The following is a 16,004-nucleotide window of genomic DNA, read 5'->3' as shown; positions in this document are numbered from 1 at the left end:
TTTGTTCTGAAGGGAATTTATAAAACATTTGTGTACTTTCTGGGATTTCTTTTTATGGGCTGCTGAGGATTCTCCTATTCCTCTGTATTTATTGGGGTAAAACTAAGGCTATATACTACCTGATATGCATTGTCATTTTATGTGCCTGGAAGGGAGTTGTCTGACTCTTTGTGACACCATTTTTTTTTTTTTTTGCAAGGATGCTGGAGTGATTGGCCATTTTCTTCTACAGTTCATTTTCCAGAAGAGGAAACTGAGGCAAACAGGATTAAGTGACTTGCTCAGCATAAGTGTCTGAGGCCACATTTGAACTCAGAATTGAATTTGAATCAGTCTTCCTGATTTCAAGTCCAGTGCTCTATCTATTGTACCACTTAGCTGTCCTGTGAGAGGTAGAGAATTCTTTTATACTCATTTGGTTCAAGTTATACCTAGGTTTTATTTTGTAAATATCCTTGTAGTAGTTCTTAGTAAAGACAATGAAAAAAAGTGCAAAGATATCCAACTGAGAGTCAAACTCAAGGCTCAGATTCTGTCTAGGTTGAGTTTTGTGGTTGACCTGGGCCATGAAACAAAATTAAAATTTAAAATCAAGACAGAGGAATAAAAGATACAAAGTACTGGCACCAAAGGTGCTTTCTAATAGAATATAAATTTATTGAGAAAAGATAATAATTATAAGTTGGTATTTTTATAGTCTCAGGGACTGTGATATTTTGGGTTCAAATATAATGGTTCTACTACTCTTCTTGGAGAAAGGTTAATTAAAATGAGTTTTGCAAACTATTTTTCTTCGGTTTGAAGCCAACTCCCTTGAATGCCCTGAACTGACTTTTCATAGTTGAATATTTTGCCAAGCTTTCTTTGAACTGGTTTTACTTTCCATTGATGCTTTCTGCTATGTAGAGTGATGCTACTTATATTATCCATCCTCTGTCTTTGTTAAGATTCTATAGATGAACTTTATATTCTAACTTTGTATTTTATCATTGTCTTTGACAGCCACCTTTCTCTGGCAAGTAATCAGTGAGCATCTGATTTAAGACATTTTCTCCAAGATGCTTGTGAAAAGATAGAAAAGGTGCAAAAAGGATTGAGAATCAGCTAGATTGTATCAAATATATTTTGTGTTGGAGGTGATACATTGTAAAGACATTATAGGAATGATGTATAAAATATTTGAAGAGAGTAATCATACTAGATAGATGGGAAAATCTTAGATTTCATCTTACTGAAAAAAAATGTGAAAGAAAAAACATCAGTAACTATCACCCCAAATGCTTATTCTCCTATCTATATGAAACTTTTATGGGTCATCCATATATGAAATGAGGATATCTTTCATGAGAGCATTGCTGAGAATGTCAAAATACCAAATGTTGTTCTTTACCATCTCATTATTAACTGAAAAAGTGTGATCTGACAGTGTTTGTGCTGAAAAAAATATCGGGGAATTTTAATGGAACACATGCCAGATATGAACCTAATAGTGTGGTGTGGAAGGCATGAATTCTAGTGGTTGGACTGCATTAGGAGAGGCATAACTCCTGTAAATAGGAAGGTGATTTTATTGCCTCACTGTATACTTTCTCATCAGGCCTCATCTGGAATATTGCATTCAGTTCTGGGCACCACAAATATTTCTTGAAAAGGACCATTGGTAAGAAAGCTGCTCAGGGTCCTTTCCAACTCTTAATTTTTAAAATTCTGTAATACCACTTTTTGCATAAGAACACACGAGATATGAACCTATCTCTCTTCCTATATGAGGAAGGGAATCGGCTCAATGAGAGGAGTTTTTTTTTTTTTTTTTTTTTTTTAGGAGACATCCAACAAGAAATGTTTTTTCTTTCACCAGTGTTTCCCAGACATTCCAGTAGATGTCAGTAATGTCACATGTTTTTTCTTCTATATTCCTTTGCATTATCAATCAACAAATGAATGTGCATCATATCATTTGAGATATTATTATAAAATGAAACATTTATAATATACACTAATTAAACCAATAATCAACTTAAGAACAAGGCAAATATCTGAACCAACACTCAAATATGAAATATTTACATCTTAATCATATAGGGAGAAAAATCTCCCAAAATATTATATTTTAACAAAATAATATCAAATTAACAAAATTTAGTGATTTTCTTATTTCCCTTTTTAATTGTAGCCCTAATGTGTTTAGTTTTGTTTTATTTAACATGGCATCACTTCTTTTGTTTCAATTCTAAAAAAAAGAAAAAAGAAAAAAATACCTCTCATTTTCATTATTTTCTGTTGATTTAATTCACAAAGTGAATTCAACACAGACATGGGGAACAGGAAAAATACTCTATTTTTATTTTTTAATCTGTATTTAAAAAAAATCAAAATGAGAAAAAATAAAATAGAAAAAGAAAAAGGAAAATTAAAAAAACAAACAAACATTGTCATGTATCCAGTAGAGCATCAGGGAAGATTCAAAATATACAACAATAAATTTCTATTACAAGAAAGAATATATATATATATATACACACACATATACATATATGTGTGTATATATATATATATATTCATTACTGTCCATCTTTATTTTCTTCTAGGTTATTCTTTTATTTTCTGCTATGTACTTTTTACTGTATTCTTCCCCCCCCCCCTTTTCATGCCTTCCATTTTGCCCAAGTAGATTACAGTTAAGCATGGATATGTTTATATATACATAAATATATATTCATACCACACCCTACCCATGTCTCTCTCTCTCTCTTATCTATCTCTATAAATATACACACATACACCTACATGCATATTTATACATATATACACAGACACACATATACACATTTATACATATGTAAACATGCATCTAAAACAATATTAATAAGGCTAACATATAATATAGATTTCTCTCTTGATTGAGTCTTTCAATTTTACTTTGTCTGAGATCTACCTTTTTTTTCTAATAAATTCTACTCCTGGACCTTGTCATTGTGTTTGTGTATATCCCTTATTTCCTATTCCTGCTAACTCTTCTACTTTAGTTCTACTCCTTAACTTGCCTTGCTATTACTTAATCTTCCCCAACCCATGTATCCCTCCCTTATCTTTTTCCCTCACCTTTTCCCTCCCACTCTATCCCATTTCCATTAATCTGTATACCTTATCCCACTCCCATTAATCTAAACACCTTTCTATACCCCATCTTATCCTATTCCCTTCCCCCTATTTCTTTATAGATTTTTGAAGGGTGCTATATCCTTCATGGCATACATGTGTGTATGTGTACATATGTATTGTTCCCTTTTTAACCCATTCCTTATGTGACTAGCTTTTCAAAACTACCAGCCCTTCTTCCTTATTTAATGCCTCTGTGTCATTTCTTCCTCTGCTCCTCATTTGTATAGCTTACTTACTATTTTTCCCTTTTCCTAGACAATTTCACTTTTAAGTCACCTCATAATCAGCTTTGCCTCAATCTTTTATTGAACTATTTAATTATTGATATAAATCTTAAAGGTATTTATATTTCTATGTATAAGACATAAGCAGTTTATCCTTGTTGAGTCCCTTGAAATTAGTCTTTGGTGTTGATTCTTATATGTTAAATTTTCTATTGAATTCAGATTGGTTTGAGATAAAATGTTGAAAATCTGTGAGATCATTAAATGTTTTTTTTTTTTTTTGATTCAATATTATGCTTAGTTTTATTGGGTATATTTGGCCACAAGCCCAGTTCCTTTGATTGTTGATATATGATATTCCCAGACCTGTTGTCTTTTATTGTAACTGCTGATAAATCCTGTATAATCCTTATTGTAGCTCCAGCATATTTGAATGTTTTTGTTTTTTATAAAACTTTCTCTTTGATCTGGGAGTTTTGAAATTGCGCAATAATGTCCCTATGTGTTTTCCTTGTAGGATCTCTTTGAGGTAGTGATTGGAAGATTTTTTTCTATTTTCCCTCCGCAGGTGTTCTATCACTTCAGGATAATTTTCTGTGATTATTTCTTGTGAAATTGTAATAAGATTCTTTTTTGGCCACAGCTTTCAGATAGTCCAATTACTCTCATATTTTCTATTCTTGATCTGCTCTCCAAATCTGTTATTTTTCTTATAAGAAGTTTCACATTCTCTTCTATTTGTATTTTGTTTTATTTGTTGACTTCTTATAGCTTCTCTGGCTTCCTCTCACAGAATTATTTTCTTTTTTAAGAGTGAATATTTTTTTTCTAGTTGGTTGACTTTCTTTTTTAATATTCTTGTTTTTCTTGGGTGAGATTACCTTTTTAAAAGTTTTTTTTTCTAAATTTCTCTCATTTGATTTTTAAAGTCTTTTCTGAGTTCTTTTATAATTTTTTTTTCTGGGCAGGGAGCCATTTAATGTCACTCTTTGGGGGGTAGCAGGGTTTTTTTTTTTTTTTTTTTTTACTTCAGTGTCCTCCTCTGAAGATGAATCTTGGTCCTTCTTTATTCCCATAGTAAGTTTCTATGGTGTGGTTCTTTCTCCTCTGCCTGCTCTATTTTTTAAAAGAGAATTTATGAGTGTAATTATCTCTAATATTAGGATGGGAGTAAGGGTGCCTTTGGCTTTACTTCAGCTCTCCCCTCTGATCTGGAAGCTCAAACCAAATATTCCACCCTTCTGCAAGTGCCAGTAGCCAGCAGCATCCCTATCCCCTTGCTTCTGCACTCATCAGGTTTGCTGGTTGCAAAGGGCAGCATTTCTGTGGCACCACTGGGCCTGGTGTTCTTTATAGGAGAAGTTCCCTCAATCTTTCTGGATCCAGCTATGACTCTACAGCTGTCTGGGAAATGAAAATTTCTGTGTTTCTTGCTGTGGTGACCTCTGAACCCAGCTAGCTCTAGGGTCCTAGTTTGCAGTTTCTGAGGAGCTAGCCTGGAGATATTTATACTTCACACTTGGTTGAAGCTTGGTCCTGGGGTCTTTTTTCAGGTTTGTCTGGATTTGTCCCAGAAGGATTCCTGATCTGCCCTAGTGTCACTTGTTTTTCACCAGTCTATGTTCACTGTGAGGTACAATTTTTGTTTTATTAATGGGGGAAATCTGGAGAGAAATTTTCTGATATATTCCACTATCTTCCCAGAATACTCCCCAGGAAAAAAAAAAACCCTCTTAAAAGCCATCCAGTAATTCTGCCCTGAAGCATGTGGGCACTTAGTCCTGAAAAATCATGAAGTCTCCTAGCTAGCAAATATACCACAGAAAATCTGGAACCTCTACAGATGCAAGTCTATGAAGACAGAAAACCTAAATGAAATCAAAACAAATCCATAAAATGATCTTGAAGTTTTCTTTATTATCATTTTCAAAATGACTCGGTATCATAAAAAGCCATTAAGAAGAAAAGTAATACATATGTATATGTACATAAATATGTATATAGTGTCCCTCTTCAGGATTTTTATTCACAGAATCATGTGATGTTAGTGTTAACAAGCATGAATCTTCTTTGTAATCCAGTTGCTTTGAGACCTCCAGTGACGTATCTGCAAAAACAATACATTCCATTTTTTGACAACTGTCATGACAGATAGCATGGAGTAGTGGATGCAGAGCTGACCTTAGAGCCAAGAGGATCTGGATTCAAGTTCTGCTTCAAACATACCAAACCTGACCTTGGACAATACAATTTCTTTGTTCTTGGTACCTCTAAAAGACTATAAATAGTAGAGAATATGCTAATATGCTTGAATAAAAATAATTTCCTCATTCAGGAGTTCCCCATGGCTGAGTGGATAGACCATTGGTCTTGGGGTCAGGATGATCTGAGTTCAAATCTAACCTCAGACACTAGCTGTATGACCCTGGACAAGTCACTTAACCCTGTTGTTTTCTCATCTGTAAAATGAGGTGGACAAGGAAATGGCAAACCACTCTAATGGTTTTACTCCAAATGGAGTTAGATAGTTGTCAGAAAAAGCAACTAAACAACAATATTCCCTCCCTATATTATGAAGTTTTTTTCTTACATGGTGTAGTGGAAAGAACACTGGATTTGATGTCAGAAGACCTAGTTTTTCTGTGGGGATCATGGGCATGTTAGTCTTTTTATACTTCGGATTCCTTATTTGCAAAATAAGAAAATTGAACTAAGTGATGTCCCAGATTCCTTTCAATCCCAAATTTTGTGATGCTAGAATATTTAAAGACATTGAACAGATTCCTTCCTAAGTCTTTTGTTCTCTAGGAGAAACATCCATCCAGTTCAACTAACCTATACATAGCTTCTGTTTTCTCATTTCTGGCCTTCTCTGATGGATATATTTGCTAGACATCAGATATCCAGAACTAGGTACTATACTACAAATGTGATCTTATTAAGCAAGAGTACAGTTAAACTCTTCTTTTTTTTTATACTTGACACATTTCTGTTCATATGGATTAAGGGTCAATTATATTTTTTTAAGAATTTCTTAATATTTATTGATATTCCAATTAAAACACTCATCCTTTGTTCACATCATTCCAGAGTTTATCTAAAATAGCTCCTTTATTCCTATCCAAGAATACATTCCCTAAATATACCTTGTATATAAACCCTACCCTCCATGAAGTTTTCCTTCCATAAATTTCCTCCTAATCACTGCAAAATAGTCATCTTATTATCAAAGCAAGGCCCATGTATCAATCAACTTCTTACAATTAAATTACTCATATGAATGTTTCAAAATTTGAAGTTAGAGAAATGATACAGTAAGGCAACAATAAATATTATACAATCTGCAGCCTGAAATTTTCAGGAAAATTCAAGTTGGAGTTTATCATATTAGGTGGCAGAACATTTTAACAAACTTGGGTGTGGCAACCTAGTTTTATTAGAAATTGTAATTATTGCTCCATCAAAAAAGAAAGTAAAAGACAAGTATAAACCTCCAGTAGGAGATTATGTCTGGAGTTGGGAAACTCTCAGGTATTGGAAACAATGCCCCAATAAATCTTGAATATTAGCCTTTTAACTGATTGCCTGGTAATGTGATGAGGTTATTGATTCTATTCTAATCATCCTGTGATTTTTTTTATTGCTTAACATTTCCCTTTTCTGTAAAGAAATAAAATTATCTGTTTCATAACTGACATATTGAGGACTACTTCTGCCTCAGGGGAAGGGGAGGGGAAATGACCATACATTAGAGCTAAAGGTGGATTTGTTTCTCACAAATATGACTTAGGAATGGAATGAACCACTGGGAACCCAATTTCCATTTTAAGCAAGAAACCCTGAGAAATGATAACATGGGAAAAATCTTTAAAATTTTTTTTAAATTGAAGTTTTTTATTTTCAAAACATATGTAAGAATAATTTTTCACCATTGACCCTTGTAAAACTTTGTGGTCCAATTTTCCCCTCTTCCCCCCACTGCCTCTCCTAGATAGCAAGTAATCCAATATCATGGGAAATCTTGAAGGCACATATCAGACAAGGATTGGTGAAGATCTTCCTCCCTTTTGACTTCAGCTGAACAGCACCTAGATATGGTATTAATTAGATAAGCCTTCTACTCTCATTCTCTGCTTCTTTTCATCACAACCTTTTTTATCCTATTGTAGTTTGGCTTTTGATTGAAAAGGCTCCCCGCCAAAATTACTGGTCATCTCTTAATTGTCCAATCTGATGATTGTTTCTCCATCTCATTTTTCTTGGATACTTTTTTTATTCTTGGTTTTTGTGGTTGAGCCTTTTTTTTTTCCTTTATTAGATTTTCATTCACATTCCATGTCCCTGATTATACTAGATATACCTTGTAGTTCTGTCCCGTACTTTTTTCTTTTCTCTCTCTTCTTTCAGTAATCTCATCAACTTCCCTGGTGTTAATTATTCTGCACCATTGTTCTGCATCATTGTACACAATTCATGCAAATTCCCTATATGAGAAAGTCTGGGGACTTTGTTTCTGGGGGAGTCATGATGATGTGTAATGGGAATGCTTTGGAGAGATTTTGTATCCTGCATAGACATTCTAAAGCTGATTCTGGTTGGCAAACCAGAGGTGAACGGGAAGTTTTTAATTGACTGTGGGGTAATTTTAAAATGTAATATCAGTAATACTTTTTCTCTTAATTACTTCCTTTTAAATGTTTTTGTTCTTTCACTGATGATATCTGATGAGAGACAATGTAAGGGAAGTGTCCTTGAGTTCTTCCTATTGAAATCAATATTTAGCCCTAAGAAATGGGCCTTGGTCCTTAGCCTCTGAGTTTATTCTCCTCCCATCTAGGTGAAGGTATTAGAGACTCCAACATTATGAGCTTGGAAATGTCAGGATAGTGAGTGTCTTGTCATCTCAGCATCCTGGTGTCTTGTCAGTTCAGCATCCAAGCATCTCAATATGCCAGTGAGTTTGTAGATTCTCTAGTACTGATATCACAAGAAGTAAGGAGTGTCCTACAAGCCAAGAGGAGCTGAGATAAAGGTTCATCATCTGCTTATGAAGTTGGTGGAACCAATGTTTTACAGAAACTAAGATAAGCTTGAACACTCTGTTCCCAGAGCGTGAGATAGGATTAGGGGCAAGTGTGTTCCCTTAGGTTGCCTTTTTTTTAAAGGAAAGTTTTGTACTTTTTTTCTTGATTATTCTTTGAAGTAAATATTCCTTTGCAAAAGCTAATTGATGTTAAATGGCTAAATAAAACTGAGTTGCAGTCACCGCATCTAACAGTATGGGGAAAACAACTAGAGGGTGTTTTAAGCTGATGGTCTTAGAGAAAGACACCCCAAATGTTTGAGAGTACTTCCTGAGAAGGAAACAGCTGATCCAGCTCTGGGAGTATAAATTAGAGAATGTTTGTTACATAGCTATTCAATCTATATCATTCAATCACCCTTGGTTCTGTCTTGAGCTACAGTCTTATATCTTTTGTTGTTGTTGGGTCTTCATTTCCATAATGTTTGACTCTTCATGACCCAATTTTGTGGCCATGAAGTATATTTAGAAAATTTACTGGAGTGGGTTGGCCATTTCCTTCACTAATCCTACATCATCAATTGCCTATTGCCTATTTTGAACTGCATGCCCTTTAGGCATCTCAAATTCAACGTGTTCAAAACAGAACTCATAATCCTACTCCCTCAAATCACCCCTTTCCTGAACTTATTACTGTTGAGAACTATACCAACCTCCTAGTAGAAAGGAAATAAACATTTATTAAGCACCTACTATGTCTCTGTTAAGCCTCATGAAAAGGTAGGCAGTATTATCCTGTTTTACAGATAAGGAAACTGAGGTGGAGAGAAATGAAATGACTTCTTAAGGGTCAGACAGGTAGTAAGTATCTGAGCTGGGTTTCAACTCAGGTATTCCTGATTCTAGGTCTAGCACTCTATCCTTGCTCTACCTACCATAATGGCAATCTTGGAGTTGCCTTTATTCCTCACCATCTCTTACCCTACATAATCAGTTGCCAAATTTTGTCAATTCTACTTCCATAGTATCTTTCACATATTTACTTTCCCCCTTCTCTTTATCTTTATCCCTTCTCTTTACTTAACACGTATTTAGGTCCTTATCATCACTCCTCTGGAACATTACAATAGTCTCCTCTGAAGGCTCAACCCTCAAAACCACCCCCCATACATCTGCTAAAGTAATTTTCCTAAAGTGCAGATATGACCAGGTCATTCTCTTACTCAATAAACTCCTATGATTTCTCATTATCTCTAGGGTCATATATATACTCCTCTAAAGTTGGGATTGCTGCAATTTATCTTACTTTCCCCTATTATTGTTCATTTCCCTCCAAAAGATCTCTAGTGCATTCTGATGGACTTCCTTATCATCCCTCACACATGACCTTCTAGTTCCTGGAATGGTGCCTTTATACTCTGTGTTCCTCAGCACCTAAAATATGTTCCTTTCTTATTAACTTCTCTGGAAATCCCTGTGTTCTTTCAAAGTTTTTCCTCTGCCTCCTACAGAGTCTCTCTTAATAGCCTCAGTTGCTAATGCCTCCCTTTAAAATTTACCATGTGTGTATAGAGGGTATATAATACAAATACATATATGTATTTTCCCCTTTATGATCCCTTTCTCTGAATAGAATGGAAACTCCTTGAAGGTTAGGGATTATTTGATTTTTGTTTTTATTTCTCCAGGACTGACTGTTTCTGTACTGAGATCTTAGAATATGAAAGTTAATCTTGCAGATTGTTAGGGGAAGGATGTTGAAGAGGGAAGCTCCCAGAGATTTTACCCAAGTATAATCAAAGTAGAAGGAGTCATGGGAGTGTTTGGGAGGGAGATGGCATAGAAAGAGTAGATTTTTAAAAAATTATATTTTATTTTCCCCATTTTATGTAATAACATTTAAAAATAAATTATATACTATATGATATATAATATAATAATAAATTTGTTTCTTCAAAATTTTGAATTCCAAATTCTTTCTCTTCCTCCCTGCCCTTCTCCCTTGAGAAGGCAAGTCAATATAGATTATACATGTGCAATCATGCTAAACATTTCCATACTAGCTATGTTGTGAAAGAAAACACAGAAAAAAAACAACCCAAAAAAACTAAAGTTAAAAAAATTTTGTTTCAATCAGCATTCAGGCTCCATTAGTTCTTTGGAATTATCTTGGATCATTGTATTGCTGAGAATAGCTAAGTCCTTCACAGCTGATCATTGTACTTTACTGTGTACAATGTTCTCCTGGTTCAGAGCAGGTTATTTATAGCACTGCTTTGGGATCATCCAGGACTGGGGTCTCTTCTTCCCTATAACAAAATCAGTGTTCAAAGTGTCACACCAAATGACCAAAATACAGTAAGAACATGGTCAGGTAATGAAAAATGGTAAAAAAAAATCCTGCCTTTCTCTCTCCTCCTGAAGAATGTCTGTCCTCCACACTGGCTGACTACAAGGGAGCTCTGCAGAGAGCTCCCCAAAGACCTGACTCTTTCACCCCTCCTCATGATTTCAGGTGGGCGTCACTAGCTTTCAGATCAGGAAGGAGTTTAAAAATCAGCCATGTTTTCATCCTGCTGGCCTGTTTCCTTCTGATTAATAGGCTGTTTTCGGCTGGAAGGGGCCTACCAGGATGCTGCCCCTGAGGCTTCTCGTCTTTTAGTCCCACCCTCCAAGTGTCTTGAAATGAAATCCAGTTTTCCCTCTTGACTAAGACTAGTAACAAAAGCTGCATCCATCATCCAGAGGGAAAAGTCTAGCGTCTGGCTGACCTTGCCAGGAGGAATTTTTTCTCTCTAGCTTGCATCTCCTTCCTGTCTACCTTCAGGCCTTTACTCCTGGCCACTGTCCCCTTTGACCACCCTGAATAAATCTTCCCTGCATCCATGACAGCTGCTGATTTGGCTTTTTTCTTATTTTTTTTAATTGAAAGTAAATCTTCAAAGAGTCCTAGCCACCTGAGAAGCTCTGATGAGGGCTACAGCTGGGTAAGCTAACCTCTAGCTGAAGTGCTGCATTTTAAAATGTCCCCCTCCTGCTTGGCAGCAGAAATCATGGGGGCTTTGTGGGCAGGCAGGCCATTTAGCTTTCAATTTGGCTTTTGCATTAGAAAGGTGAAATCTGAACATTGGCAAGTGGTCATGAAGTGATTTTGAAAGCGGCTGCTTAACCTGAGAGAGGATGAAGAGGGGTAAAAGGGAATGGGAAGAAAAGATCTGAAAGAGAGATGCCCCATGTTCTGTGGAGAATATAGACACTGGTTGAATTCAGAAAAAAGCCTGAGTACCTTCATGCTACTCTATTGTAATATATATACACATATATATATGCATATATACACATACATACACACATATAACCCTATTTGTGTAATTGAAAAGGATGGGCATTTTTGCAGGAAGAAAATGATTTTTTAAAAGGGAAAAGAATATTCAATTTATCCTTATATGTATGTGTGAAGCTGCCATGCATGGAACAGAAGACTGAACCAGGAATCCCAATTCTGAGGTATTATTCTACTTTTAGTAGGTAGTAACCAATGGAATAGAAGGGAAGGCTATATAAAATACATCTTCTCTTTGTCTCTCAAATTCCTCACTTGTAAAAATAAATTAAATATAGGTAGGTTTCCCTTACTTTATGAAACTGATTTCTTCTGGCAAAGTGAATTGTTAAGTAAAATTGTCAAAGCAAACCTTTTCTCCTCTTACAGATTTGTACTCCTAATATTAGATATTTATTTTAATTCCCCTTCCCTGCATCCATATGATGGGCAGATATGTAGCATGCTGGACTTAGCAATAAACCAGTAATGTCATGGCTCTTGACAGCTGAGATAATTATATGGCAGTTTTATTTCTTTTGCAGAACTTTAAGACGGCTTCTATTCCTCTCTCTTCCCTTCTTTTTCCTTTTCTTTCTTTCTTTTCTTCCTTTCTCCTCTATATGTTCTCTCTCTGTCTACCACAATACCCACACCCACACCCACATTTCTTTATCTCCTTCCCTAACTATACTACCCTGAATCATAGTAGTACAAAGACTTGTGATACAGGGAGCAAAGGTCTACAATGGACTTCCCAGCGTTGGACTCAAATTCACGTCTTGAGGCATTCTGGACACATTGAGGATAATCAGATTCTTTCCATTACTCCCTCTCTTATTAAGTCCCTACTTCTGAGCCCTAGGGGAAAAGCTCTAAAAGCTTAGGTTTGGCTCAGGTTTAAGTTCTCCCCCAAAGGGATTAAAAATTTCCTTCCAGAGAGGTACTTAATATATAAAGTAGATCAGGTATAGAACAATTGTTTCTTCCACAGCAAAATTAAGAGTTATAGCACCAAATTGTAAATTGATAAAATAGAAAATAATAATTTGTAACTCCTAATATGCTCCTTGGGATTCTGATATTTAAAATAGGAAACATTTTATGGAACTTTTAAACATAATTTTTCCTAAGCTCTGCATTGCCTGAACAACTTGCTCATGGTTCATATCCCATAGGAAGTTAGGAACTGATGGTTCATTTCCTATCAATGGTTACTTTCTCTTCTAAGAATATGGAGCTTCAGGGACAACTAAACATTGGACATACAGAATCTAGAACCAGGAGCTCTGAAAAAGATTGAATTAATGATGGTTTTGAAAGTCTAGAAACACCAATTTCAAGATTACTGTTCAATTGCTTATACTTAGAGAAATATAAAGCAGAAAAAAGGCAGTCAGAGACTTGAAATCTACTTTCTGATTCATCTGTCAGCACATGAGCTTGCTGCCTTGTGTGGGCATTCACCATTACTTCTGGAAGAGCAATTTATTTTCCACTGGAAATCCAAGGTGCAGCTCAGAGTCTGATATCCTCAAATGATGCAATAGCAGAAATTGTCTCTTCTTTTAAAATCTCTTGGGTTACCTCTTCCTGCTCAGCAACTGATCCTCTTTGACGGACTATTTCTAGCCCTGATTTCTATCACAGGGACCAATCAAGTCCCTTCATCAAAGTAGGTAACATATATAAAGCACTTTGCAAATCCTAAAGAACTATCCAAATATTAGATATATTATAACAAATTATTATTGTAATCAAGTTCTTTAGTGCTGAGCTAGAATATATAAAAGTGGCTAAAGAAGCTCAGCTTAATTCCATTCATGCTCCACAAAATGGCCTTAGCGTCCATCCAGCTTCCTTTCCCCTCCCCAATGTGTTCTATAGGATGTGTTGTTACTGAGCTATTTCAGTCATGCCAGATTCTTCCTGACCTCATTTGGGGATTTCTTGGTAGATATAATGTGGTGGTTTGTTATTTCCTTTTCCAGCCCATTTTGCAGAGGAGGAAACTGAGACAAACAGGGTTAAGTACTTGCCCAAGGTCATATAACTAGTAAGTATCTGAAAACAGATTTGAACTCAGGAACATAAGTTTTGCTGACTTCAGATCCAGTACTTTATCCACTGTGCTTCCTAGCTGCTGCTTATACCTTATAATATTAAAAATTATATTTAAAAGAGGGAAATACACTAAAATTTCTCTTATGTTTGAGGTTTCCCTAATTCCAAATTCCCAACTTATAACTTTGTTTCCTTCCTTCCTTTCTTTTTTCCCTTCAAAATCTTCCCCCCCTCCCTGCTGAATCTTTAAAATAGCTACTATTGTTAGGTATAGTATTTTAATTTATAGTTGGGGCTGCCATCAACTATTGAATATATTTTTTAAGTTTGGAGCTTCCAATAATATGAAATTAATCAGTATGGATTTTATCAAATAGAATAAGCTTGAAATTCTATACATTTGGAATGAGGACAATTATTGATTAAAATGCTAGAAAAAATATTGAAAAACCCTAGAATTTCTGATTTAAAGATTTTGTAAAAACACGAGGGCTTGGGAGACACACATAAGTAGAACTGAAAGAGGCTTCTTTATAAGTATTTTGTACTTATCAAAAAATGCATGATTCAGTGGAAAGAGCTTTGAATTTGGAGTCAGAGGTCTTGGATTCCAATCTTGACTCTGCTAATGATAAATTGTGCCATAGTTAGCAAATCACTGGTTCCCTGCACTTCTATGTCCTCATCTGTAAAATGAAGAGAGGGAACTCAATGACCTTAAGGAGCTCTTCTGACTCTAAGTCTATGATCTTATAATTTCCCCAAACTATGCCAAAAGATAAAATAATGGCTTCAGTAACACCATTCTTTGATTTTCTTAGAAATATGAGTTAGAAAACCTATAAAAAGTAGGGGAGACATCACACAGTTCTAAATGACTGGTTTGATTCCTCACGCTTCAAAAATCTATGATTTTATTAACATAAATCTAATATAATATTTATATCTATGTATATGTATGTATATCTATATGTATATCTAGTAACATAATATATATTTAATGTAATAACATTTAATATATAATTTAATATTTGTATATAAACTAATATCTAATAATATGATGTATAATTTATGTATACCAAAACTAAGAATCTAATAACATCTAATATCTGATCTAATATATGATCTATTCTAACATTTACATATAATCTAATATACAATAATATAATCTAATATATGCACATCTAATCTAATAATCAAATAACATCTAACAACAAAGAACACTTGTACCTTGGTAAAAGAGTTTTGCATGTTGCTGTGGCCAGAAAAAAATAATCCTTACCTGATGGACAGCCTTCTGGCAACAAACCTTTCTGAATTTAGCTAGACCAGCCATTGGGTATTGCATACTCAGACAGCCTCATCTCTTATTTAAATTGTAGATTCTTCAAGTACTTAACTCCCATTCTTGCACTTTACTGATACAGTAAATACAGAAGGTGGTCAGAAGGTATTAGAATGAGACATGAGAAGAGTCTTCCTTTTTAACAGTTTAGAATAACTAGGGATACTTTGCTATTTTTCACTAGCCTAATAAACAATTCACTCTGACTGGTGAGACAATAGGGATAAACAACTGACTTTAGAGGCTGCTAAATGAGCTATTGGTCTAATTCAGACATTATCAGTCAAACTCCCTGATGACACCCTCTCAGGAAATGAGAAATAGTACCAGTTGGTTTTGATGGCTGTAAACATAACTTCTTAACTAAGTTTAATTTGCCCTTCTAAACTCTAAGGTGAAGCTAAATTATCTCAGTTAATATATGTAATGAGAATAATTAGATGCAAGAAGAACAAGCCTGCATGATGTAAAAAATGGGTTCCCAGAGTATTTTTAAAGATTAGTGAAGCTTGGGAATGCTGTATGATAGTCAGAGAATATATTCTTAGCTCTCTAAGCTGGTTCCATTTCTTCTGTACTTCGATTAGTCATTAGTCAGCATGGGGAAAAGGGGAATATTTAGAGAGAAATGAACGGTTATTAAAAAGGGCCAAGAGAGCAAATTTTCAGAGCTAGAACACTCCCAACCAAGCCATTCTGTAAATAAGCAGGCCCACTGGAGTTAGCACACATACCAGCACCTGTACACCACCTGGACATAATTAGCATCCCTAAACTCACAGCAGAGAAAATACTAAAGCAAAAGATGTCAGAAAAGTGAACAGTCTGTCCTCCTGTTCTGTTGTGCACAATTAAAGGAATGGG

General features: G+C 35.1%; 1 long non-coding RNA gene across 1 annotated transcript; it reads right to left on the bottom strand.

Annotated features, from left to right (window-relative positions):
• Window positions 1-5,285: 5,285 nt before the first annotated feature.
• On the bottom strand, window positions 5,286-15,485 carry LOC105749330. The gene is made up of 2 exons (XR_001120485.2): window positions 15,078-15,485; window positions 5,286-5,493 (listed from the first exon to the last, which is right to left on the bottom strand). It is a non-coding gene; the product is annotated as an uncharacterized LOC105749330 (long non-coding RNA).
• Window positions 15,486-16,004: the final 519 nt, after the last annotated feature.

This window comes from Sarcophilus harrisii, chromosome 1 (genome assembly GCF_902635505.1).
Source record: "Sarcophilus harrisii chromosome 1, mSarHar1.11, whole genome shotgun sequence".
Classification (NCBI taxonomy): domain Eukaryota; kingdom Metazoa; phylum Chordata; class Mammalia; order Dasyuromorphia; family Dasyuridae; genus Sarcophilus; species Sarcophilus harrisii.
This window is presented reverse-complemented; position numbering and strand designations above follow the sequence as displayed.